Below are 26,984 nucleotides of genomic sequence, written 5' to 3'. Positions count from 1 at the left end.
TTGACTTCCTCAGCTAAAAATATGAAATAGTGGACAACATGCTGAATAGAAAAATTTAAATTGATGCAGCAATTTATCAAATTTTTATTTGGGCATAATGAACCTCAAATTCTTTCAATTATGTTAGAGCTTTTGAAATAATATCAACCAACCTCAGTTCTCAATACTATTAAGCATAAAAAATAATAGAATTGTGTTGTTGCTAGAAGGGTAATGTGGGTACTTAGACTTGGAAATCCTACTAACATTATAATTAGTTTGTAAGACTATCTGGATGTATGTTTGTTGCTCTTTAACTCAAAAACTACTGAATAGATTTTAATGAAACTTTACTATAACATAGCTTATACACCAGAATAACTCATAGGCTATAATTTATAAGGCTATAGTGTGAAATATCCAAAATAATACGATATGTATCAGTAAGTAGGAATATGCGAGGTATTCAAGCGTGTGGCACAAAAATTGTAGGAGTTACAAAAAAAAATTATGAGTATATATATATATATATAAGTTTTTTTCATGCGCTAATGGCTGCACCAATTTTGATACAATTTGGTATGCAGGAAGCTGACACCTTGGATTAACACAAAGGTTTTAATATAATATGTAGACTAATATTATAAATGAGAAAAGTTATAGGAATGTATGGATATTTAACTATTTATATATTTATATTTACGATTTTTGAGGTATTCATGCTATTTTGAATATATATAATAAAATTAATAACTTTATCAATATTTATAATAGCTATTTTTTTCAGTTTTTTATTTTCTTAGAACTTTCAGTTTGACCATCGTAATTGTAGTCTCTCCGTATCTAATGTTGCTTAAAGATTTATAAATTAATGATAATCTATTTAAAAAAGTATTAATTTCAATTTAAATTAAGAGTAATGGCAATTTGTACTGTAACAATTTCAAATCATTCTATTACTACGGTAAGTTGATTTGTTTGTAACAATTTCATGTACTCAGTCCATTAAAGCTACAAGCAGTAAATATTTCGTTTAAAGTTGAGAACGTAATGGATGTTTGTAACGGAATAGTGAAATTGTTGTTATAAAAATTACAGGGGTTAGACGTATTTCGATTGGTTTCTTAAAACGCTACATAATATATACTACAACGGCGCCTTTTTCTGCCGTGAAGCAGTAATGTGTAAGCATTACTGTGTATCGGTCTGAAGGGAGCCGTAGCTAGTGAAATTACTGGGCAAATGAGACTAAACAAATAACTAAAAACTAAATGTTTGGGCTTTTCAAGAATCCTGAACGGCACTGCATTGTAATAGGCAGGGCGTATCAATTACCTTCAGCTGAATGTCCTGCTCGTCTCGTCCCGTATTTTTATACATTGTGCTCTGCAATTGCAATAAGCAAACAAATATTCGCATGAAAAGATTATAAAGATTTTATTTTTAAAGTGAAACTCTTATTACACCGTCTCAAACATTTTCGTCTGTATGTTGCATGTCGCGTGACGGTCGGGCGGCGCCTATAGATCGCAGTAGCTGACCGTGTAGTGTATAGACTATTACTCATTTGTGTCAGTGCTCCACGCTATTTCGTTTGTTTTTTCCCATTATCATTCCAATTTTCCAAGTATAAAATTAAGATTGATAAGATTCCAAAATTTTTTAGCTAAATGTCTATGATGTGAAAAAAAGTTCCACTTTTACCGTGGTTTCATGAAACCAAACAATCCTTTTTTTTGTAAGTTTATTTTTTAGGGACATTCCAAAATTAATAAATATTGTTTGCGCCGCAATTACCTATTCTCTTTGTTGTAATCGTTTGTTATGAAAAGCTATAGTGCAGATAGATTCCTATAGATAATAGAGAGATAACTATAGACAACAGATGCACTAGTTTTTGATTGGCTAATCTGATTAATATTAACCGGCGCGGGAGTCGATTGACTCCGGTTAATATTAATTGTCACCGAGCACCGGCATAGTCGTACACATATTCATTAAGGCGACACTAAATGCCAGCGACCTTGAGCGATTTGAGTTCACGGCTTCCGGCCGCCATCTATGTAACAACGCTAATATTTTCAAAATTCTTGGGTGGAAAAACAGTTTATATGCTTACAATCCTCGTTATTCACTAATAATCTGAATAAATATACCTACACAAAAAGTACAAGCTATAAGAATATCTTTTCTGAGAGTTGTTTTCAGGAGTGCTAACTATAACTAACAGCAAGCATTAGCAACCTAAAAATAAGACTTAAGGATAAGTGTAAAAGGATTAAGTAGTGTTTATAACTCGAAATACTATATTTTCACCAAAAAACTTGTCTAAAAACACCTTGAATGCGTGTTTTCTGCTTACTCTTTGCCTTAATAATTCATCAGTGGTCAACGGAATATTCCGAAAGTATCGAAGTACTCGGTGTATTCATTCACCAAACGCCGATCGGACACACAATTTTGAACCAGGGGTTTAGTTTTTATACAAATATTCTAGGCGGTGGAATCTTTATCAAGTGAAATCCGACACCGACAAATGTATGTAATGTAATGACTTAAAAGTGTGTACTTAACGTGCAATCCCAAATATTTTGGCCTTGTGAACTTCTGGCGTATTCGAATCGTTCACCAGCATATTATTTACTAGCTGACCCGGCAAACGTTGTTTTGCCATATAAAGTATAATTCACGCGATAGTTTTATAAATAATAGCCTATGTGTTATTCTAGTGTATAAGCTATATTATTGTAAAGTTTCATCAAAATCCATTCAGTAGTTTTTGCGTTAAAGAAGTTCAAACATACATCCAGACATACAAACTTTCACATTTATAATATTATAATAGGATTAACCAACTTCAAAAAAGGAGGATGTTCTTAATTCGTCGGTGTGTTTTTTATGTTTGTTACCTCAGACCTTTCGACTAGGTGATCCAAACAAAGATAATTATTGTTTTTAATTTGAAAGCTGGTGCTTCCCGTGTGGTCCTACGCCTACAAGGCACAAACCTAACTTGACTGACACCGACTCCAAATATAACAATAATTGTAACTAGAATTAGATTAATTAACTAGATTGTTTAAAAATACACAATTATTGTTTACTTTTTAGAGCATATTATATCTATTGTTTTGGAATAGTGTTTATAAAGTCGTTTGTTTTTTGTTAATTTTTTTTAGTTTAATAAATTCTACCACTAATACGAATACAAACATAATATTCAACATTAACAAGCAATTAGCATTTATGTGATAAGTGAGGCCTTAATTATAGACGAGAAACAAATTCTATTTTATTATTTATAAAACGACAAAAGAAGAGAAACAAGTAGTGTGTAGAGTAATTTTGTGCGATGTAATACAATAACATGAATGTCTAAACAACATTGAAAATGATGATTAGGAAAACTCATCACCTTGCCGACGATGGGCCATAGTAACGGTGATGAATAAATTTTTGTGACAATGAGATAATACGCTAGGCTAAAATGAGTTCCGAAACGCACCGGATTGCATTGTTTATTTTTTTAAACGCGAAATAATTCTCGAATGTATGGTCACGTTGGGTTCTAAAATTAAATCACTTTGCATCACACTCGCAGTAAAAAGCGATTTTTCTACGAGTTTTCACGTAGCAATAGCGCCCTTTTCGTGCTAGAGAGGTGAAAAATTAATTTCAATTATCAATAAAAACTATTTAGAAATTTAAGTAAAATTTTTAAATAACGACAAATATTTCCTCTAAATTTGCAGTCTCGGTGATCGTCTGAAATCCAGATATGAATGCTATTTGACCTAGTAACATGTGTTGCAATGTCAGAATTTGGCAATCGGACTCTGTTCAAATAGATTCTCTTTGAATTTTCAGAGCTCCCAAATATGGAAACAGTGTATCAGTAAATATTATTGTTTGAATTAATGAATTTGACCATTCTCGATTTATTGACAATTTCTTATAGCTTATAAAACCAGACAGGTACAATTCTGAATTGCAGACTGAAGTTTCTGTACTAACCAAATAACAAGATTTTAACTTGGATGAGAAGGCCAATTTGGCGACTAGAAGGTTTATCCTTACTGAGGTATAACAGGGCATTTCATTTCTCAAAACCGATTCATTGACAATTTTTATTACTTACTAGCTGACCCGGCAGACTTCGTACTGACTCAATAAATAAATAAGTTTATATATAGTATAAAATAAACTCTATACTAACAAAAGGAATCCTTTTTTAATTAAAACAAATAAAAAATATGCTCGGTACGAATGAAATTTAATTATTTTTGATTAATTACACATGATGTTGCTTACTTACAAAACAGAGATTCCCTAAAATACTGGCTAAGGTTTCAATTTGATATTGACAGACACACACAGTTATGATACAGGCTGTTAATAAATTTAAAGCTTTCTGATAAACTTTATTTTTGTTTTGTTTTGTGGTGCGGTTAGGAAGTTAGGTTGGTTATATAAATATATATAAATCATAAGTATTGTCAAAAAAAAAAATTTTTTTTACAAACCTTATGATTTATCAATATCTACATGGTTTGTTTTTAAATGTCAAACAAAATTATTTACGTTCAGAAATTTAATTTGTGACAAAACGTAAGATTTATCAATCTACATAAAATTAATCTGTTAGATAGTTACCACCTGAAATTAAGTTTAATTATTACCTCCTAAAGATAAACTATTTTAATTTGATTTCTGAACGACGGGGGACACACAATTAGAGAATCAAAATCGTTGTTTTTATTTAATTGCGAACATTTTCATATTTATTTACCTTTTAAACCTTCCCTGGACTTCCACAAATAATTCAAGACCAAAATTAGCCAAATCGGTCCAGCCGTTCTCGAGATTTAAGAAGACTAACGAATAGCAATTCATTTTTATATATATATAGATAGATAGCTGATGCATGACAAAACTTAGGAGTACGAATATGCATGCTTATTATTCAAGAAACCATGTTTTATAAGATTAAGTTTACTCAATTATCAACAGTCTAAACAATTTGTTATTTTTTTAAGTGTTAACCCTTACTTTTGGGATTAATTTTATATGAGAAAAACAATTACTAAATTCATTTAAGTTTCATTTATGTTCATACCAACGGAACTTAAGACAAATAATCAAATCTTATCTCTTACAACCCTTATAGCCGAATGGTTAGTGACCCTTACTACTAAGCTAGAGGTCCCGGGTTTGAATCCCGGTAGTTGCAATGATTTATACGATGAATATGAATGTTTGTTTCCGAGTCATGGATGTTTAAGTGAAGTATATTGTATTAAATATGTTGTTGTCTTGTATCCATAGGCTATGCCTAATTTGGGGCAAGATAATTTGTGTAAAAGTGTGTCAATATTATTAAAGTGAAATTTTTATTGCATCGAACTTTTTCGTCTGTGTGTTGCATGTCGCCTGACGGTCGGGCGGCGCCTATAGTTCGCAGCAGCTGACCGTGTAGTGTATGTAAATGTTGTTTGTCAGTGTTTAATGTAATCCTTTTCAATCAATATTTTTAAACAGGGCTAAGACACAGAGTTCAATAAAAATATTAGTTGCAGAATTAGTCTATTTTTATTATTTCCCACTATCACTCCAATTTTCCAAGTATAAAATTATTTATTTAATTTTTTTTTTTTATAATTGTATGTTGATTGATAAAGCGATTTTTATACCCTTAATGGAATATTATACCAAAAATTTTTAGTTAAATGTCTATAATGAGAAAAGAATTTCACTTGTACCGTGGTTTCATAAAACCACACAATCCTTTTTTTATTATTATTATATTTACCGCTTAGATGCAAAGGATGCATCTTAAAATCAAACTTTTTAAGCTATAAAATATACCTAATGAATATTTACTATTTGGCAGGCACGTTATTTCATTAGCCTGATTGTTTAAATTCATTTTTGCAGAGCGTTTAACACGAATAAGTACTTTTCAGATAGTTCAAGCTCTTGTTGTGAAATGTTAACAAGTTTTATTTTCTATTGTGCTGATCGTTTGCTTGTAGCACTTTCATTAAACCGTAGCACGATTGTGTGTTGGCTTGTCGAATAATTAAGCGGTAATTTTTAAATTGCCTACGTTTTATGTATACTATGCTAACTGTTATAATTAAGTCATACTGTAAGTTTTTGAATTCCCATTAAACTTACCACACATTATCATCACGAAATATTTATTGTTTTTTCAAAAATATTCCCCTCCATAGGGTTTACTCCATCATTAATCATTAATTAAGTTCCTGTATCCCCTAGCTGGGGTAGAGGGCATCTACTGTGCATCTCCATCAATAGAATCTCTCTTGATTTCACTCCAGGTCTCTCCGATGTCTTTCGCATCGTCAGTGACAGTCCGCCGTCAGGTTTGCTTTGGACGGCCACGTTTGCATTTTCCTTGTGGGTTCCAGTCTAGGGCTTGTCTCTGTATATGGTTGGGATCCCTCCGGAGTATGTGGCCTTTCCAACTCCAGGGTTTACTCCAGTTACTCACTTTCACATTACAACCAGTTGTTCCATCCTCCCTGAGGAACGCATTGAATTGTCTATTAGAAAAAAATACTCCTGTTCAAGGCTTGTAAGTCGTATGCAACTAAGCTTATCTTTGAAATGCAATGAAAATGAAATATATCTTTATTGCATACCACAAAATAATTAAATATAACAAACATCGAGAATATATAAGAAGTAATAAGAGCGGTTTCCACCAGACAACTTGTACTGAAGTAGATTTAGTTGAACAGATAACAAAAGTAGATGGTGTTATCCATATACATATAATGTAAACATACACATACATTAAATTATACCAATAAAAGAACTAATGAATTTGTCACCGAAATAATTTTAATTAAGGAGCATTGTTTTGAAAGATTGGGAGTTTAAGCCTTTCACACCTCACTGGGGAATCATTTATACGTCTAGATAGACTGTGGCAGCTGTAAAAGCGTCGAAAAAATTGAGGTTTGTAAACCTAAACCGGTAACCTCTATTTTGACATACAAATCGCGAGTGTAAAACTATAGGTTGTCATGCACACTAAAGTAATAAAGCTGGCCTGTTGTGATCGGTTGTCTAGCAGCAAGAGGCGCTATCTAGACGTACAAATTATCTACGTATAGCGGATTTAAATTGTATTTTTATTGCAACTTTTACTGTAAGTTAATGATACTTCGCCAACTATGTTTAAAACGGTACCAATTAATATATAGATACTGATATAAGTAAGCTGTTCTAGAAATAATTGCTGTGAGACAAAATTAATTTCAATTTTAATTCTACAAAAGAAAGAAAGAATCTCTCGCACAACATACCGGATGCTATCGTCTTACGTGATACATAAGACTCTATGTAACTGATTACAATTTGAAAAGCTAAGAAGCTCTGAGAAAATCGTTTTACATTCAACACTCCCGTTTTATGAGTCCTCTTAACATATTTAAAGTGAAGTTTTATTACTGAAAATGTCAAGCCAGTGTACTAAAGGCACTGTTATGCTTACATAGTGCCTCATACAGCTTCATACGAGCCATGAAGGAAGCTCGAAGCGACCATACAGTCACTTCAGTTTTTCAGGCAAATTATTGTTTTGGCTGGCTGTAAAGAAGTCTGTAAAGTTTAAAGATTAAGTCTTACATTTACACAGATTAAGTTTAAACTTTACAGACTTCAAAACCTTCAGAGTTAGATAATTGTTGGAAATATTGTGAGTAGTGAGATATAATATGTAATATAAAGTGTTATTTTTGTGTACGATAGCGCAATAAATGAATATTGTATTTAACCACATAAATGCATATAGAATGACGACCCATATAGTAATCCTGACTACTATGCTAGAGGTCCGGGTTCGAATCCCGGTAGGTGCAATCATTTATATGATGAATATGGATGTTTGTTTCCGAGTCATGGATGTTAATATATATTTATGTATGTTTAAGTAAGTATATCGTATTAAATATATTTTGTACCCATAATACAGGCTATGCCTAGTTTGAGGCAAGATAATTTAAGTAAAATGTGTCAATATTATTGTTATTATTTTAAATGCTAGTACTAATGTACTGAAAAATGAAGTAATTCGGGCGAAATTATACTCTAAATAGTCCAAAATATTCAATTATTATATATACATACATACAATCACGCCTCTTTCCCATAGTGGTAGGCAGAGACCACTTCTTTCCACTTCCTACAATCCTTACATATTTGTTTCGTTTCTTCCAATTTCATTATTCCTTTCATACATGCTCTTCGGTTTAGGGTACTCTTGACCTGGCCTTTTCAAGAAGTCCCTGATTCGATCTCGAAAAGTCCGCCTTGGTCTACCCCTTCCAACACTTTCATTCACACTGGCCTCATACACTTTCTTCGTCAATAGTTCTTCATTCATTCTCTCGACATAGCAAAAACATTTCAGCTAAATATTAAAAAATGAACGTTAATATTCAAGTTTTCACTTCTACTGGTACTCCTGGAGTGCAACCCATCAGTGTCTCATAGCGATGAGTTCTTATGAAAATACAACCGTAAAATATTAAATGTCACCAAATATATAGAAGTCAATTAATGAATCTAAACTTAACACAGTAGTATCACGAGAGGAGTCGACTGTGACGTCATATTGCCGTAACGCTGAATTATGAGGTTGTTAAATCTCTGTTGGAATTTCGCCTTTCAGTTCGCCGGGAATGCTTTTGAACGTAGCACTGGTATGTGTTTTGGTATAAGGGCACTTTTATATCACAACATTTTAAGTTGGTTCTCGGGTGGCATTTTCTGAATTCCCATGTCCACTGAGAAGTCCTGGACTTTTGCAATTTTTAGATTTTTAAACGTAAACAATTATGAAATATTTCAGTTGGCATTCAAGGATTGGTTGGGCATATTTTTTTGGTTAGACTGTAAAGGTATTAGGGCAGCAAAAAATGGGCCGTCTTGGCACCATATATTTATATTATATTCGTATATTTAGGTATATTACACGTAGAAATGTTAAGTTACGTAAATTAAAATTTTAAATATTCTTTAAGCGAATGATTTTCGAGTGCAAGAGATATTTTGAGTTTAAAGGCATAATAAGGCATAAAAGGAATTTATTTTCTCAAAATTGATTCCCTTTGAATTCTTTTTGATGTCATTTCTAATAACAACTAGATACGACTACCGCTTCGGAAACAAATGGCGCTCTGAGACAGAAGAAGCGGCGCAAGAAACTCTCCCAGCATTCTTTTTTTGCGCTCTTTTTCAATAAAAATATACAATATTGTACAATCATTTCTATCGCTATAAAATAATCACAATCTAATCCCAGGCTGTCCGATCAAGATATTGAGCAATGGAATAAAGGATTTACGACAGAGCCATTTTTTTTAGTAAATTAAAAAATTTATATAATTCTAATTCTTTATTTTTATACCTCTGTCATATTTCATTTGTAAAAATATTTTTTAATGATTCTTACTTAAAGTTTATATGTTACTAGCTGACTCGAAACACGCTGTTCTCTCGAAATAAAATGATAAGGATTAATATGGTATTTGTGTAAACAGTTTTTACATTATTATATAATTGCCTATTTTTTTTTATTATTAAAATGGATACATTATGTTATCATTAATAGATACACATATGCCATCTACTTTTCTGTAGATCCATATATAATACACAATTCCACCATATATTATTTTGTTATATCTCCAAAGGTTTAGACAGCGTCTTTGTTGAGAGCTCCCAGACGGCTTTTTTCCGACTACACGAACAAATATCGTTAATATATACAAAAACTTAACAAATAATATACTTAAACCTTCCTCGAGGACCATGCTATCCATTAGTCAACAGCATAAAAAAAGGTGCTGTAGTTTTTATTGTATCGCGAACAGACAGACAGACAGACGCAGCGAAAGACTTTGCTTATAACATGTAATTATGTTTTTAATATTAGTTTTCGACGTACAAATATAAATTCCTAATCCTTAGTAAATATCGGAATCTGCTAGTGAGAAATACAGCATTCACCATTGTAAGGGCTCATACAGATGTATAGATAATTTAGCATTTATGGCTAAAATTTGTTATTACAAAAAATTACTCGATATAGGGTTTACATTGAAAGGAGTTGTCCTTGATTAATCCCTGGTTACAATGTATTATATAACTGACGGCTGTTTTCAATAACGTATCTCTAATTACGGATACATTGTTATCACCGTTTAATGAACAGATCTTATCTATCCTTAGTTATGTCCATTATTGAAAACGGCCGATAGTAGAATCGAAAAGGCACACATGATACTATTAGTTGATAGGTTATTACAATGTAAGTAAGCGTAAAAAAAAAATTTGTCTACCTCTTGTAAGTTTAACTAAGGATGGATCGATTGTGCCATATACGACTGACGGAGTAGGTACAGATAAACATGTGCAGTTCTTAAAGGTATGTAGTTGAGTTCACAATAAAAAGTGAACAAATATGATTTAATTTAATTTTAATGGCATTGATCAAATTTTACATTTTACAATAGCTGTAATATACACAGAAAATTCGTTTGGAAGATGCTGCAATATATGAGTCGTATTTAAATAATATAAATTATTTCATAAAAAGTAATAAATAATTAACTGTTTTAATATAAATATTGGATATGTCAACCTTTAGAGCTTGAACTCATTGTTTGTGTAAAGATGCTTCGTGAACACCATACAGAGGGAGGCTCCTTTGCACAGGATGCCGGCTAGATTATGGGTACCACAACGGCGCTTATTTCTGCCGTGATGCAGTAATGTGTAAGCATTACTTTGTTTCGGTCTGAAGGGTGCCGTAGCTAGTGAAATTACTGGGCAAATGGGACTTCACATCTTATGTATCAATGTGACGAGCGCAGTTGTAGTGCCGCTCAGAATTTTTGGGTTTTTCAATAATCTTGAGCGGCGACCATAATAATAATACATAAAAAAAACATGATGGTCGTGATTACTGTCACAATTAGTAACAACGGTTTCAAATATAAGAACCAAAGGAGCTCGTAATGAGAAAAACACGTTTATATTATCTGTGACCCTTATAAAGCATACAACAGTTAAGGCCAATGCAAAAATTTACAAAAAAAAATATTCAGATCAATGTGTAATAAGCAAGTAAGGAAGTAATATTGAATTTCTTGTCACGGAAAACATTTATAAAGATATTCCTCTTCCATCATTTCTTCTGTCTGAGACACAGTATATTCTCAATTACAATACATTTCGATAACTTGAGTCCTGAACCCTGCGATGACGTAACGATAAATTGAACTCAGTCGGTCCGAAGGTCGCACGATACGGAAGAACAGTTCGCACGTACGTCGCTCTACTATTTCACATTGTTCCATTCGAAAATAAATCGACGCGAAACGTTGCGTGCATTGTATATAGGGTTGCTGGGCCGGAAAACTTAATATCGAGAAAGAAAACCGTTTTGTTTGATTTTAACAACTCGATAACGACAAAATTAATGCACCATTATAACAATACTGCTTGTTCATGATCTTAGAAGCAAGCGTTGTATTCAATATTGGCTTATAATTATTAATTAATTTGAGAACAAAATTCAAAAACGCACACATGACGTGTCAAAGGCAAAAGTGGAAATGGACTGGACACATTGTGAGGGAAAAGAAAGAGAAATGGATAAAAACTGTTACAGAATGGTATCCAAGAGACGGGAAACGAAGGAAAGATAGACAGATTAGAAGGTGGGAGGATGATTTTAAAAGGTAACAGGACCGGACTGAATGGGAGTAGCTAGAGACCGAATAAAGTGGAAGTCCTTAGAGGAGGCCTTTGTCGAGAGACAAATTACTAGTTTAGCAAATTTTTATTTATAAGAAAAATTAAGTTACTAGTAATAATAAAGGCTATTTTATTTATTTATTATTTATGACATCTATATAAATTCGTAATCAAGTTACGTATTCAATTAATTTAATGAAGTCGAGAATTGTTGTATTTTTTTTATTTAATGAACAAAATTTTCTTAATACATACATTACTAAAGACATACTCGCAAAACCTCTAAGGTTTATGTGGAAGCAGTAAGTTTGCATTAGAGTAATTGGACGTAGTTCCTGACGGACGTAGCCACAAACATCACCTTTTAAGGAATTCGTGTTTATAATATAATAAATATTAGTGTATTCCATATATGTGGGTCGGGCTTACTAGGTCATGATGTCATTTAAAGAATGACAGTAGGACTGCCTCTTTTGTCAGTCCGTTAATATGAATCACGTGACTAGTTTTGTGTCCTTAACTCAATTTCGACATGATTGTGGAACGTTTTTCTGGTATTACGTTAATTACGCTTAATATCAAATAGTGGTAATATTAAAATATACTTCATAAGTATTAGCTTCTATAAAGTATTTTTTTAGCTTTACTTTGAAGTTTTTCTCTTTCTAGATATATATCTATAAGATCATCAGGTAGTGTATTTAAAATCCTAGGTAATACAAAGTTACAGGTTCTTTTACCATATACGTTGTTATATTTAGGTAGAGAAAACTTATTACGGTAGTATTTGTTACTATAACAGCTACTTTTACATAGTTCATTAAAACAGTATTTCTCATTCCCTCCGGAAATCAAAATCTATTTGAATCCAAAAGTGGAAAATCAACCAGTTGTGCCAACAAGACGTCAACCAATTCAATTAAAACCAAAGCAAACCAATCTAGTTAACCGGAATACAAACGAAAATTCCTAATTAAATAACTAAGGCCATGTTAAAGTAAGGCAGCCCTGTATATTTACATGAGAAGGGAATTTACCTAGAAATAGTGGTGAAAAGGGTGCGTGATTTTTGTTAGATATATAGGGTGAAATTTATGGGTATTCTGCGTAACTTTTATTAGATAACCCTTATTCAGGTAGTGAAATGTCCTTGGTTTTATGAACTGTATATAAATGCAACACCACTTGATATTGAAACTTTATGAAGTTGCTTATGATTTATAGCTACCATATATTTTATACAAAATTATCTCGTTCACAAACTCCGGTACAATATTGTACGCTGGTTTTATTTTGCATAATGATCGTTGTTGGTATCTAAATGTTAATTCATTTATTGCTTTGTTGCTTAAATAATATCCGGACGACCGAGCCTCGCTTGGATTTTTAAGAATACGTACAAAACCTGAACAAAAAAAAACTAGTAGGACATCTGGATTCGAACCGGGGTCTTCTGCTTTCCAGATCACCCAATGTCCCATCTGAGCTATTATAGTCTTGTATATAGTGGCGAAATGTACCTTTTTATTCTAATGGTATTGTACCTAATTTTCATTAAAACCTAGGTAGATAGATTTATCGCCCCCTAAATCCCCTGTATATACAAGAATTGCTCGTTTAAAGATATAAGATAAGCAATACTGTTGACAATAGATATGAAAAATAAGGCTATTTAAGTTATAAGAAAGAATTCTCTTGAATTGAAACTAAGGGCCGATAGCGTGGAGGCGTATTATTGGCGGTGTTGTTGGACATTACCATCGGATGCCATTCAGCTGCATTATAGATGCACTCCTTTATCACGGAGTGCCGCAGCAGCTGTGGCGACTGGTGGCAGACTATTTGGAGGAGTACTTGGATCGAGAAGGAAATCGTCGGCTCATGCTGTGTGGTGTTCTGCAAGTTTCTGTTCTTGGACCACTCCTGTGGAACATGGGCTATAGCTGGATCCTTCGAGGTGAATTCGCTGCCATAACACTTTGCTCACGGCCTGGGGAAAACCTTTCAGGAGGTGGAATGCATGGCCACCAGAGTTGTCTCTTAGGTGGTTGAGCGCATCAAGGGGTTGGGCGTACGGGTGAATCTGAATATGACGGAGTCCTCTTTATTCCATTAGCTCCATCGTGGTCCGCCTTCTGGTGCCTAAATACAAGTCAACTCAGTCTTCGAACCGATTCAGGCTCAAATTAAGTACGTGTCTGATCTTTGACAGTAGGTGGAGTAGGGATCGAGGAGCATTTCCGACAGCTTGCTCCAAAGGTAGCTGAAATACGTTACTTACAGACGTAGCTGAAATTCATTAATTATACTACGTACATTTTTTTATGTGGTCGTCCGGCTGAGTAACTGCGGCTGGCATGATCCTAATATAACCTGATCCACATTGAAATTAATGACTTATTTCGCATGCGATCGCCCGTGCTGCCAGGCTGGCTAGATAACTGGTTTTGTTTGTTTATAATTCAATTCACTAGAGACAATTACTTCATTACTTTTAATTTTTAATTTTGTTTTTTATGACTTGCAATGAGCGATTCTCTCCTAACACAGATTATCTAAATCTACCACGAGAGTTTCATATGTGATTGTAAATGACTGTGTACAAATAAATAAATTTTGATTTGATTTTGATTTTTGATTTGCACATATCTAATTGACTGCGTTCTGCTAAGTACAGGACAGATACAAATTGTACTTACTCCAGGAAGGCTGTACTGGGGGCAATTATGTTCTTCATAGAAAACGTGCGTCAATATTAATATAATAAATGCCTTAAAAATAAAATTTCTTTACAACATTTCGAAGTTAACGCCAAGTTTTTCATAAGAATTTTGACATTTAATAATTTTATTATATATTTAATGAAATCTTAATTGGTATTGACATTCCATCTCAAAGAGTTTAGACAGCGTTTACGTTAAAAGCTCCCAGACGGCTTAGTTTCTTCCCACACCTCCAACAAATAACGTTAATCTATACAAAAATTTTACAAATTATTATTATATTAAAACCTTCCTCGCGCTATCCATTGGCGAAAATAGCATGCAAATCAGTGCAGTAGTTTATGAGTTTAATGTTGTTACAGTCAGACAGACAGACGCGGCGGAGGACTTTGTCTTATAATATGTAGCGATAAAGCTTAGAATGTGTGCGTCCTTTTAAATATTGAATTAAATTGAAGCTGATTGTTTAAGTGTTTGATAACTTGCTCATTTCATATTATAGTTATTACCGATATAAACATAATTGACTATTTTGAAATTACTCTCACCGCATTTCAGCCATAAATCATCGAATTGTTCGCCTTAATTTATTTGCCTCATCAAAGCAATGTTATTAATTGCTAATTGATATTATATAGTTCCAGAAATGGGTAAAATAAACACAGACCATTGATAGGGGGTTCGCAGAGCGAATCAATCAGGGTGAAACAGTCGTTGATGAAACCGAGTAGGTACTGAAGTACAATATTAATTTTCGTTTTATCTGTGAAATGTTCACGGACAATCGGCTTCCAATTTATCCTTTCAAAACATTGCCTCAATAAGCCCGTGTATCCTTTCAATTCGAAACAAAGTGATTCCAATAAAGTCTTTCCCATCAAGATCAATTCGTTTAGTTAAAATATTTTTTAAATACTCATCGCAAATTATTTTGATTTATTGTTATTATTATGTCATTGACTTATTTTAAGCTCTGTTTTAAAATTTATTATGTTTGATTCAATTTCAAATGAAGATGGCGGAGAAAAGTGACCGATGACAGCTATCAAACTAACAATCAAATAATTACTATAAAAACATTACACTTACGAATTTCAAAGATACGCGTTAGATCTTTTACCACCACTCCGAAAATGTTGAGCTACATTGAGAAGAAGTGGTAAGATACTCATTGCTACTCCCATCAATATTGTTTTATATTTATTCAAAATATGCGCAGTGATCACAAAGTGCTACACCAATAATACTAAATGCCATTTAAGCGAGCATGACAAAACCTGCCACGGAAACTCAAGCAAATAAAAAATAGATGTGAATTATATTCTAAGCCAAAAGATAGAATATTTGTTAGTGATAACATAAATATTTATTAATTTATTATTTTTCTAAATCAATAGCCTTCAGATAAATTCACATCCTTACTTTCTCATCTGACTTAACTATATCTACTCCTAAGAAGTGTTGTTATTAAGTTATATTATTAGATCTAACTATATAGCTTGAGAAACTCGTTATCGGTTAGTAGTGTTGATAAGCTCTTTCATAAAAAGGTTTTTTCTTTAGTAAATGTGAAGTTTTTATTGGTCAAATTCGACCTGACGTCACAATTTTATCGTTAGGCTGGTTTCTGATTTTTCTGTTTTATGTATTTTGATGTAGGGCTTAAATGAAACATCTTTAAGATCTCCTTTTTAATTAATTTTGAAATACAGAATATCAGTAATAAAGCACTATAGCTTTTGGCTTAAAAGGTGTTTCTCTTATCACGAGACAGACGGGAAAACTCCATCAGATGAGGTTAATAATTCAAAATACAACTATGCTCATCAATCGAGTCCCTCTTAAACTTAAACTGAGCATGATGGCTCACTGAACGAGTGGTACACAGCATGTTGGCTCATACTCATTCAGTATCCATAGTAAAAAGTGCTACGCACGCCTAAACAAGAGTTCATGTAAAAAAAAATGGCGTTGGTAAACCAATTCTACAATTCTGAAATTCATAATAAATTTCACCAGAAAATAATTAATAAACAGAGTCAAAGCTGTAATTGAGACCGTGCAACATGTACTGTCTATAATGATATATATCCAGACTGTTTTATAACTCCATACTCTCCCGCTTTTAATTATTTTCATCAAATACAACCATTTCATTTGGATGATGGCTGCGCTTTTCAACAGAATAAAGTTATTTTTGCTTGTTTTGTTCGAGAGTTTCAAAAAACCTTGTATCTTTAAAGTTTTAATTTAGTTTCAACGCGGTGCCAACTGTTGGTATTATGCCAAGAAGTTTATTTATTTAACAACTTTATTGCACACCACGAGAAGTATAGATAGTAATAAGATTAAGGAATTCTAGTATATAAAGTCGACGTTTCATTCCTAGCGGAATAGGTAGAGAAGATGCTGTGCCAAAAACGATCTTCACTCTAGGTTTTCTAACACTAAAAAATATCATAGATTCATTTGGAGTAGAGGATGAAAGATACTTTGTGCTTCTATGTGCTACACTAGTGGGAGGCTCCTTTGCACAGGATGCCGGCTAGATTATGGGTACCACAACGGCGCCTATTTCTGCCGTGAAGCAGCAATGTGTAAGCATTACTGTGTTTCGGTGTGAAGGGCGCCGTAGCTAGTGAAATTACTGGGCAAATGATACTTAACATCTTATGTCTCAAGGTGACAAGCGCAGTTGTAGTGCTGCTCAGAAATTTTGGGGCTTTTCAAGAATCCTGAGCGGCACTGCATTGTAATGGGCAGGGCGTATCAATAACCATAAGCTGGACGTCCTGCTCGTCTCGTCCCTTATTTTCATAAAAAAGAAATAAAATGTATAGATGCTCTTGTTTATGAGTTCGTTTTGTATGAAGCTCTAAACGTTGCAGATAATGATAATCCGTAGCACAGTAGTTGTGTTAAAGGAAATCTGATGTCAATTGAATAAACGATATCAAACTCTCCATAAGCGAACAGTGACAAGAAACAAGTCACAAAGATTTTCAGAACAAAGTGAATCAAGAGGTAAACTGCAAAATAATTGGATATAGATGGCTATAGGGTAATAAGATTATCAAGGAGCAAATGATTTCATTCAAGGATTTATACTGTCAAATAGCTCATGTAATGTTCGTTATCTGAATGCAGTTTGTCAAGCTGACATAGTTCCAATTTTATCATCCTCCAGGAATGCAGCTTGCAGTTATTAAGGATCTACCTTTTCTTCATGCGTTACAAATCCTCTTGTCATCTCGGCACAAAAAATTTATACTTTACTAATTATTCCTCGAGTAAGTTAGTGACAAGTTTTAGAAATTATCATTCTCAAATATTAATTGTGTTCTAAGTAAACCGTTATAAAATGAATTTTTAAATTGAAGCAGCGCCCCATGCTTATTAAAACGTTGATTGGCCGTCAGCTGTAATGGTTTGTGGTTTGCGTGAAGTATCGTGACTGGTGAAACCTTACACGTACGAACCTTAACGTTTTTATCAAAGTGGTTTGTTGTTGATTGAGAACTTAAAGATAGGTATTATGTAGTGTTGTGGTAGTTATATTAATCACTTGTGTATCCGTGATTGATTGTTTTCATAGCAGTGGTATGTAGAATATTTAACTATTGGATTTATCCATATTTAAGTTTTTCCAAAACTGATCTTGTTTATTTACCAGTCATGTGTTGGGAATATTACGGAACTTATAGAAATGATTGTCACCACTGGTTTTCATCAATCAAGAATGAAATTTAAAGGCGAATATATTCTTATCCAGGGGTCTGCCGACTTTAGTACAATACAACAATTTCGGACTGTGAGAGGAGCATGGTTGTGGAGCTGAAACTTAAAGGAATTGACGTTTCCAGGCCGAGCCTGTGGCTTAATTTAACTCAACACGAGAATCTTAGCTGACCCCAACACCGGAAGGATCCACATATTAACAGCAGCGATTTTTCTGGTAAATTCAGGTAGAGAATGAGACTTTTCTTAATAAGCGTCGTCATAAATGTATTAAAATTTTTCTTAGAGGGATCAGCGACTTCGAGCCGCACTAAATTGAGCGATAACAGGTCTACCCTTAATGTCCTCGGCCGCACGCGCGCTTTACTGAAGGAATCTGGCCCTAATCTAGAGGCCCGGGCAACCCGTTGAGACTCCTTCGTGCTGGAGATTGAAAACTTAGATTAACTTAGAAAATTCTGCCTGATTGGTTTGAAATAAATTAACAAATTCAACTATACAATTTTAATTGTTAAGTTTGAATCGATATTGGATTTTTAAATCACTTATTATTTACCAGTCAGAAGTCTTAAGTCTTACTCTTCAGATATACAAAGTGACGAACGGCACTGCATTGTATTATACAGGGCCCTTTTGTTTGAATTCAAATTCAAATTCAAATTCAAATTCAAATTCAAATTCAAATTCAAATTCAAATTCAAATTCAAATTCAAATTCAAATTCAAATTCAAATTCAAATTCAAATTCAAATTCAAATTCAAATTCAAATTCAAATTCAAATTCAAATTCAAATTCAAATTCAAATTCAAATTCAAATTCAAATTCAAATTCAAATTCAAATTCAAATTCAAATTCAAATTCGAATTCAAATTCAAATTCAAATTCAAATTCAAATTTAAATTCAAATTCAAATTCAAATATTTTTATTCACATTAGGATTTGTCATCACTTATTAAAAGTCAAAAAAACTATGGCTATATAATGGGCGCAACAAACTTAGCGGGCGTTTTTTTTTTCATCAAAATATATGTTTACAAAGTAATATTGTACAATCAAAGTTAATATTTAATAGCCGGAGCCGGTCGCTCCATTGCCAATATGTGGTATTATTAAGAATGTTGTATGTATGTTAAAGTAACCTATACCACATAAACTTTTAAACAATTCTTTTGAATAACGTGATACTTTTGTTGTGATCATTTTCTGGGATCTTGTTTTAAAAGCATATACATCGCCCCACAAAAGACTTACTAACTCTACTTAGCCGAGTAGTAGGCATTGTAAGCTTATGTCTGTCCCTGGTGTTAACATTATGATTATGACAGTTTCTAGCAATTTCACTTATGTGCCTAACATACATTACATTATCAAGAATATATAAAAATTTACATCTGGAGAATGTCTTGCTCGTCCCGTCACTAGTTCTCATAAAAAATGTATCCCATACAATAAATTGTGTTTCTATATCACAAATAGATACTTTGCCCTAAGACTGACCTTTTTATAAATATCTAAAGGTAAATCTTCAAGCAGAATCCTATTAATAATTAATAATAATAATAATATTATAAATGTGAAATTTTGTATGTCTGGATGTATGTTTGAACTTCTTTAACGCAAACACTACTGAATGGATTTTGATGAAACTTTGCAATAATATAGCTTACACACCAGAATAACATATAGGCTATAATTTATAAAAATATTGTGTGAATTATCTATACATTTAAATAAAATTAGAGTGTCTGTTTGTAATATTGAAATAACCGTTTTTTACTAAATGTATATTATGAATATATATACGGTACATACACCAAAATAACATTTCCGGCTAATCCGGCGACTTTTACAGGCAGGTAGCTGATGTAATAAGGAGTAACTTAGGCTACGTTTATTTTAGAAAAATAAAGCAATGTCCAAGAAACGGTCTAACTCTAAAAATAATTTATATGGCAAAACAACGTTTGCCGGGTCAGCTAGTAGTATATAAAACAGTAATAATTAATGAATACAGTCAGGACTTTGTCAGATAGTTCATGATTGCTCGCTGAAGGGGCGAGGGTCTTCGTAGCGTGTTGCTACTGACTTTTCACAAAGGTGCCAACACTTAATAAAGGGGTGTATTGAGTTGCTTGTAGCTTCACATCATAAATAAATACTTTGTAAACGCTCTGCTCATTTAAATTGTTAATAAATGCCTTCGTCTTGCCTTTTAATTTTCTTTGGGACGATGAAACACTAATTTCATTGTATAATGCATAATAAATTCCAACTTTGCACAACTAGCTAGTTATCTTACACAAATCATAGACATGTGATATGCGTGTTGGTTTTATTAGGTTTATTTTAAGAAAACATTTTTAGGTAGGCCTTTAAAATAATTCCATTAGTATAGTTATATGACATTTTGTTTTTCATATTTTATTTGTGTATAGAAGAAGTGAGGGTTATCACTTTAAAAACATAACAAATTGGTTAGATTTACAAGAGCGACATCTCAAGTCAATTTCCTAATATGCAAATATTGGGGTTGAGCAGGTTATCAACTGTAAAGTAGATCCTGTAGATGAAGCTACAACCTGAGAGTTGAACAAAGCATACAAGATTTTATGACGATACGTCACTCGTACGATTAGCTCAGTTGGTTAGAGCACTGGCACGTAACGCCAGAGGTTGTGCGTTCGAGTCCCGCATCGTACATAAAATTTTGTTTTTCAAATTTTATTTGTATTTGACAGTTGTTTCCAATTTGTAAAAGCCGCCAAATTAAAAGAGATAGCATCCAAGTACTTGGGCGCCTTTGTTTTGAAATAAACTATTATTCTTCGGATGTCATTAAAAAGTATTATTTTTTACATAATATTTGTTATTTAAGTAGTCTAGTCTAGCGCTTACTTGCTTAATACAGCTTGTATTAAGCAAGTAAGTGCTAGACATTACTTATGACCCCTTTAGTATTAAAAAGCTACAGTTTTACGTAACGTAACAAAGGCATAAAATACATAAAAGGTATTTATTTTCTTAAAATTAAAATCTTTACAATTCTTTTTGGTGTCATTTCTAATATACTACACACTACTACCGCTTCGAAAACAAATGGCGCTCTGAGAGAGAAGAATTGGCGCAAGAACCTCTCCCAGCACTTTGTTTTGCGTTCTTTTTAATCAAATTTACGATATTGTATTGTCATTGCTATTGATACAAAATAATCATAATCTAGTCCCAAGCTGTCGTATCACTTAGATATTCAACTGTGGAGTTGTAGGATTTACTACAGAGCCATTTTTTAATAAAACATTTAAATTTATTTCTAAATAATGCCTGAACAACGGCTGGGACTTTATTATATAAGTATATATATTCACCCTTAAAGCTATTATGTATCTTATGAAGCTTACTAGAATAAGTTACAAGCAATCCCTTATTTCTAGAGTTATAATAATTATAAATCACTATTAAGAGCAAAAAGGTGACGATTTTTGTGAACGTATATTAAATTTTCATAAAATATGTACTGACAATGAATAGTCATAATATTTATTTCTTTAAAATTTTCTTTGAGAGGCTAACGCTTTAGCCCCTAAAATAATATTTTAATGTACAACTCAACTTGCAGTGCACCGACACTCAGTGCAACCCAGCCAGTCGCTATTTCTTATCTTGTAACGCTGCTCGTACGCAACTGACATAGAAATGACGCGCGCTTACTGCAGTTAGGTTTAAAGAGTTTATTTCTCAAAAAGAACACAAGATCACTTACATGAGAACAATGATTCTATATAAATATAAAAGAAAACATAAATTTTATAGTTACGGTGACTTTAAAGTTAAACAATAATAAATTAAAAACACGCTATGTTCTAAGGTAACAATCTGTCTTTTGTGATTGACAGTGCTTTTTTAATTTAGCTTTAAATTTTCCTCAGATATATCTTTCGGCAAGTCATTATATAGTAGGACTCCCTCAAACTTTCTGGTTTTCGTACCATAATTTGTCCATTAGTTGTAGTTTATGTTTGTTTCGGGTACCATCTTCATGTGATTTTGTCTTAAAAGTGATTTGGGTAGGTACGGAATTTAAGAGTATTTTCCTAACTAGTATGCATACTTTGTATTTGTATAACTGACTTATTGATAGTTGATCAGTTTTCTTATATAGTTCTCTTGTCGGGAAGTGATAATCGACTTGAAACAAAACTTTTAATAGTTGTACTCGTAATGCGATAGCTACCGTCGAGTGACCTGAAACAACGCACGGCGTAGCGCCGGTTTTAATGCGGTCCGAACCTTTAAGGCGAAGAGTAAGCAGAAAACACGCAAACGTGGTGTTTCTAGACAAGTTTTGTGGTGAAAGTATAGCATTTCGAGCTATGAACACTACTTACTCCTGTTACACATATCCTTAAGTCTTATTTGCAGGTTACTAATGCTTGCTGTTAGTTATAGTTAACACTGCCGAGCCTTTTTGAACAACCACTTTTCTTAAACAAGTTTTTTGGCATGGCGGACGCATTTTTTTGGTACTTCTCTCAGAAAAGTTATTCTTATAGCTTGTACTTTTTTGTGTGGGTTCATTTATTCAGATTAGTAGTGAATAATGAGGATTTTAAGCATATAAACTGATTTCCACCCAAGAATTTTGAAAATATTGGCTTTGTTACATAGATGGCGGGCCGACAGCCGTGAACTCATATCGCTCAAGGTCGATGGCATTTAGTGTCGCCTTAACATCTTATATCAGGTTAGATAAGCCACTTAAAGTTTAAGTTTTTCATGAATACCCAGCAGTACTGTATTGTATTGGATAGGACGTATCAATGACCATAAGGTGAAAATCTTGTTTGTCTCGTTCCTTCTTCTCATAAAAAGAACCGCCAATTAAATAAATTGCTAAGCTCGAATATGAAACTGTCCAAATGCATAATTTACATTCATGTAAATATTACAAAATGTAATATGTATTTTCCTAAAACAACTTTCATCTCTAATGTTGATGACCTGTCTAGGGAAATCTCAGATTATACGAGTGTAGTAGTAAATATTTAATGAAAACCTTCGCTCATTCGTGTTATGCTTCAAGGGAATGTACAGGCTTATAAAAAAGGTATTGAATGGCCAAATGAGACTGATTTTTGTGTATCTTTCTGTCCTTGTGCTTAATATCACCTACATAATGTAACGTAACAGTTAAATATATAAACTAGTCAGACCATAAATATTATTACGAATTAAAATCTAATCTTATCCTATGAATTTAAATTTGGAACGTATTTATGTATGTAAAACTTCGACCGTCAACCGCCATTATATATATAAAATATTACAGTGAAAGTATTGAAGAAAAAATTATTGTTGCACCTTAAAAAAGTGAGTATGAAGCCGTCGATCATTTTCAAAACCCAGTTATTTTTATATTAGTATTTTACGATAAATATACTAATTGATATTAAATTAAATTATCGATAGCTATACCAGCATATATTCTTCTGTCGAAGACGATATAAGATCAGGCACATAACATTAAAAAGGTAGTTAATGCCGCAATTCACCGAAACCTTATAACGATAAAAAACTATCCGGTCGGACACTTTAACGTATCATTAAAGAGGATCTGAAGTTTATCGGCGGTATACAGGACTAGTCCAAAATCAATCCTTACAGTTAAAGAGCGGGTCAGTCGAAATGCTTCGTCTCGCGATCGCGAATGGAAGTACAGAAATATGGTTTCCACTAATAACTTTTTTACACAATTGAAGAAGAATCATAGAATAAAGAACACAAGCAAAATGAAGCCTACACTCATAGATTTTCCAGTGGGAGGCTCCTTTGCACAGGATGCCCTTTTCTGCCGTGAAGCAGAAATGTGTTAGTGTTATTGTGTTTCGGTCTGAACGGCCTGAACTAGTAACATTACTGGGCAAATGAGACTGAACATTTTATGTCTCGAGGTGACGAGCGCAGTTGTAGTGCCGCTCAGAATTTTTGGGTATTTCAAGAATCCTAAATGGCACTGCATTGTAATAGGCAGGGCGTATCAATTACCATCGTCCTGCTCGTCTCATCCCTTATTGTCATTAAAAAAATTGCTTCTGCACTCGGTCAGTGGGCACAAACTACCCAAGCTTAACTGGAATTTTCGGACTTTATAAGAGCTAAAGGCTGGCCCTCATCTAGCCAGTTTTGAGCCCCCTTCAACTACATATTTTGGTCAGTTTTAGAAGACATGGCCTGCTCTAAACGACACATCGAGGTGCTTCAGATATCTCTACTAAGCAGTCACAGAATGGAAACATACTTATTGCTGAAACTTCTAGACCATTTATTCTTTTATAGAACTTATGGCCAATCCAAATACCAGTGTCTGAAGACGAAGGTACGCAGATGTGGTCTCTAACTATGAGCCTGATTTGAAAGCTCAGAGAGCAATGGAAAGGTGCTATGCTCGGAGTTTCTCCGCGAGATCGAATCAGAAATGAGGAGATCCGTAGGAGAAACAAAGTCACTGACATCCCAAATGATTGCGTAATTGCAGTGGGAGTGGGCAGGGCACATAGTTCGACGGACAGATGGCCGTTGGGGCAGTAAAGTCCTCAAATGGCGACCACGTACCGGAAGACAGTGTTGGTAGGCCTCCCACAAGATGGAGCGACGATCTGGTCATGATCGCCGGAATACGTTTGATGAGGGCAGCGCAGTACCGATCGTCGTGGAAATCTTTGGGGGATGCCTTTGTGCAGCAGTGGACATCTTCCGGCTGATGATGATGATGGCCAATCTAAGTATATAAGAGAATAGCTCCTCCAAACCCAATTTTTAAAGAATTTATAATTTTATGGTGACCACCAATCTGGTTTCAGTAACATGGAAAATTGTACCTAATGCTAGGACTTGCTTCATTAGGTCTATGAAACTCGGAACGAAGAGCATCTAATCTTGCAAATCGGCTCAAAGGGTTCATTATAACCTATATGTGATGAAGTCTAAACATTATATTTATTCACTTGTTCTAACTGTATTGTGGCTGTAAGCTTCCCTAATAAAATAAAATGAATTTTACTTTAGCACATATAGATGGTAAAGAAACGGCCTTTATTATTATTAAAATTGTGAATAGAATCAGACTCAATAGTAAGATTGCAACGAAAGAAAAATCAACGCGGGCATAGTTGCAGGCGAGGACTCGCTTATAAATAAAACTGCTAAAGAAGAATGAACTAAATAATTTATCAAAACGTTTCATCGCTTGTAATAAATTGAGCTATCTCAAACTTCATTCATTTTCATTAATAATGCGAGTAAAGATTTATGGAACCTGAAGTTATATTGACAAGGTACTAAGTAAATGTTTTGCTGTGTTTACAGCCAGCCGAAGAAAGCTCATCATTAAATATTCATTATCGTAATGAATTCATTACTTAGAACTGATTCATTATAAAGATTGAGCCTTTTTGAGTATTTTGCTTCAATATAAAAAAGGCATAAAGGGCATTTTTATTCTCAAAATAGATTCCTTTAAAATTCTTTATGAAGTCATTTCTAACATACTAGATACTACTACCGCTTCGGAAACAAATGGAGCTCTTAGAGAGAAGGAGAGGGGCAAGAAACTCTCCCAGCATTCTTTTTTTGTGCTCTTCTTAATAAAAATATACAATATTGTACTGTCATTGCTATTTCTATAGAATAATAATAATCTAGTGCCAGGCTGTCCAATCACATAGATAGTCAGCTGTGGAGTTGTAGGATTCACGACAGAGCCATTTTTTAATAAAACATTTACATTTATTTATAGATAATGCATGAACACTGTGGCTGGGACTTTATTATAAAAGTGTATACATTTACCCTAAAAGCAAAACTTAAATGAAGTAATGGAATTTATACCTGACTTCAAATAAAATATTACAATATCATGTAATGTGTATGTTTACTATTTGTTACCATTTTTCTATCATTTGTAAGAGTAAATTTTCACATTCGATTAATAAATTAGAAATCCAATGATGTGATCAATAGTAATTGTTAAAACTCAATACTCAAAGTTGATGTTTTGCAAACTCTTTTTGATGTCAATTGAATTACTACTAGTTCTTCGAACACAATTAATTGTGCTCTATGAGTGTATAAACCGCGCAAAAGTCTTTCCCAGTATTCATTTCTACTTTATTTTAATAATATTTGATTTTTCAAAAAAAAGCAAGCATTTGTAAACAGTTATTACAATTTGTAAACATATTAAACATATTATTAGGTGTCAGGACTACGGAGTTAGAAAAACGCCAGTTTATTTCTATGTCTTTATTTTTTTAATCTGTACCTTTATCCAAATGTTTTGAGTTTTCTTTAGCGTTGATTCCGCCAATATTTGTCTTTAAACAACCCGTGTTTTGCCTCTATGACCCGAGACTGACTAACACTAAAAAAAAACTCAAAACATTTGGATAATTTTGGAGTTCCGCAAAGTAACGCCGTACTTCAATAAATTTTCTGTACCTTTAAATCAATTCAATTTGAATTAATATTTTTGGGTACGCCGAGACATTCAACTTAACAATTGAATTGAAGACAATGCAATTACTCAAATAGTAGCACGCCACACGCTAACTCACGTTCACTTCGATACTATTCGACATTCTGCAGTAGGTATTCGCCGCAGGTCTCCGCTAATAAATTTCCAATGTCTTGTTGGAACTATGCGCACAAACTGTTTTGCCAAATAATGAATGGGATGTGATACTCGATTGTCTGAGT

The 26,984-nt window shown here is 33.3% G+C and overlaps 1 protein-coding gene and 1 non-coding gene across 2 annotated transcripts in view; both read left to right on the top strand.

The window, feature by feature from the left end:
* LOC126975889 (nephrin-like) overlaps positions 1-26,984 on the top strand; it is a 291,725-nt gene that overhangs the window by 94,796 nt on the left and 169,945 nt on the right. The gene's annotated exons all lie outside the window — the stretch shown is intronic.
* Positions 20,860-20,933, top strand: Trnay-gua (transfer RNA tyrosine (anticodon GUA)). Its single transcript has one exon. It is a non-coding gene; the product is annotated as a tRNA-Tyr (tRNA).

This window comes from Leptidea sinapis, chromosome 38 (assembly GCF_905404315.1).
Source record: "Leptidea sinapis chromosome 38, ilLepSina1.1, whole genome shotgun sequence".
Taxonomy (NCBI): domain Eukaryota; kingdom Metazoa; phylum Arthropoda; class Insecta; order Lepidoptera; family Pieridae; genus Leptidea; species Leptidea sinapis.
Note: the sequence above shows the minus strand (reverse complement) of the source record. Positions and strands in the feature narration are given on the sequence as shown.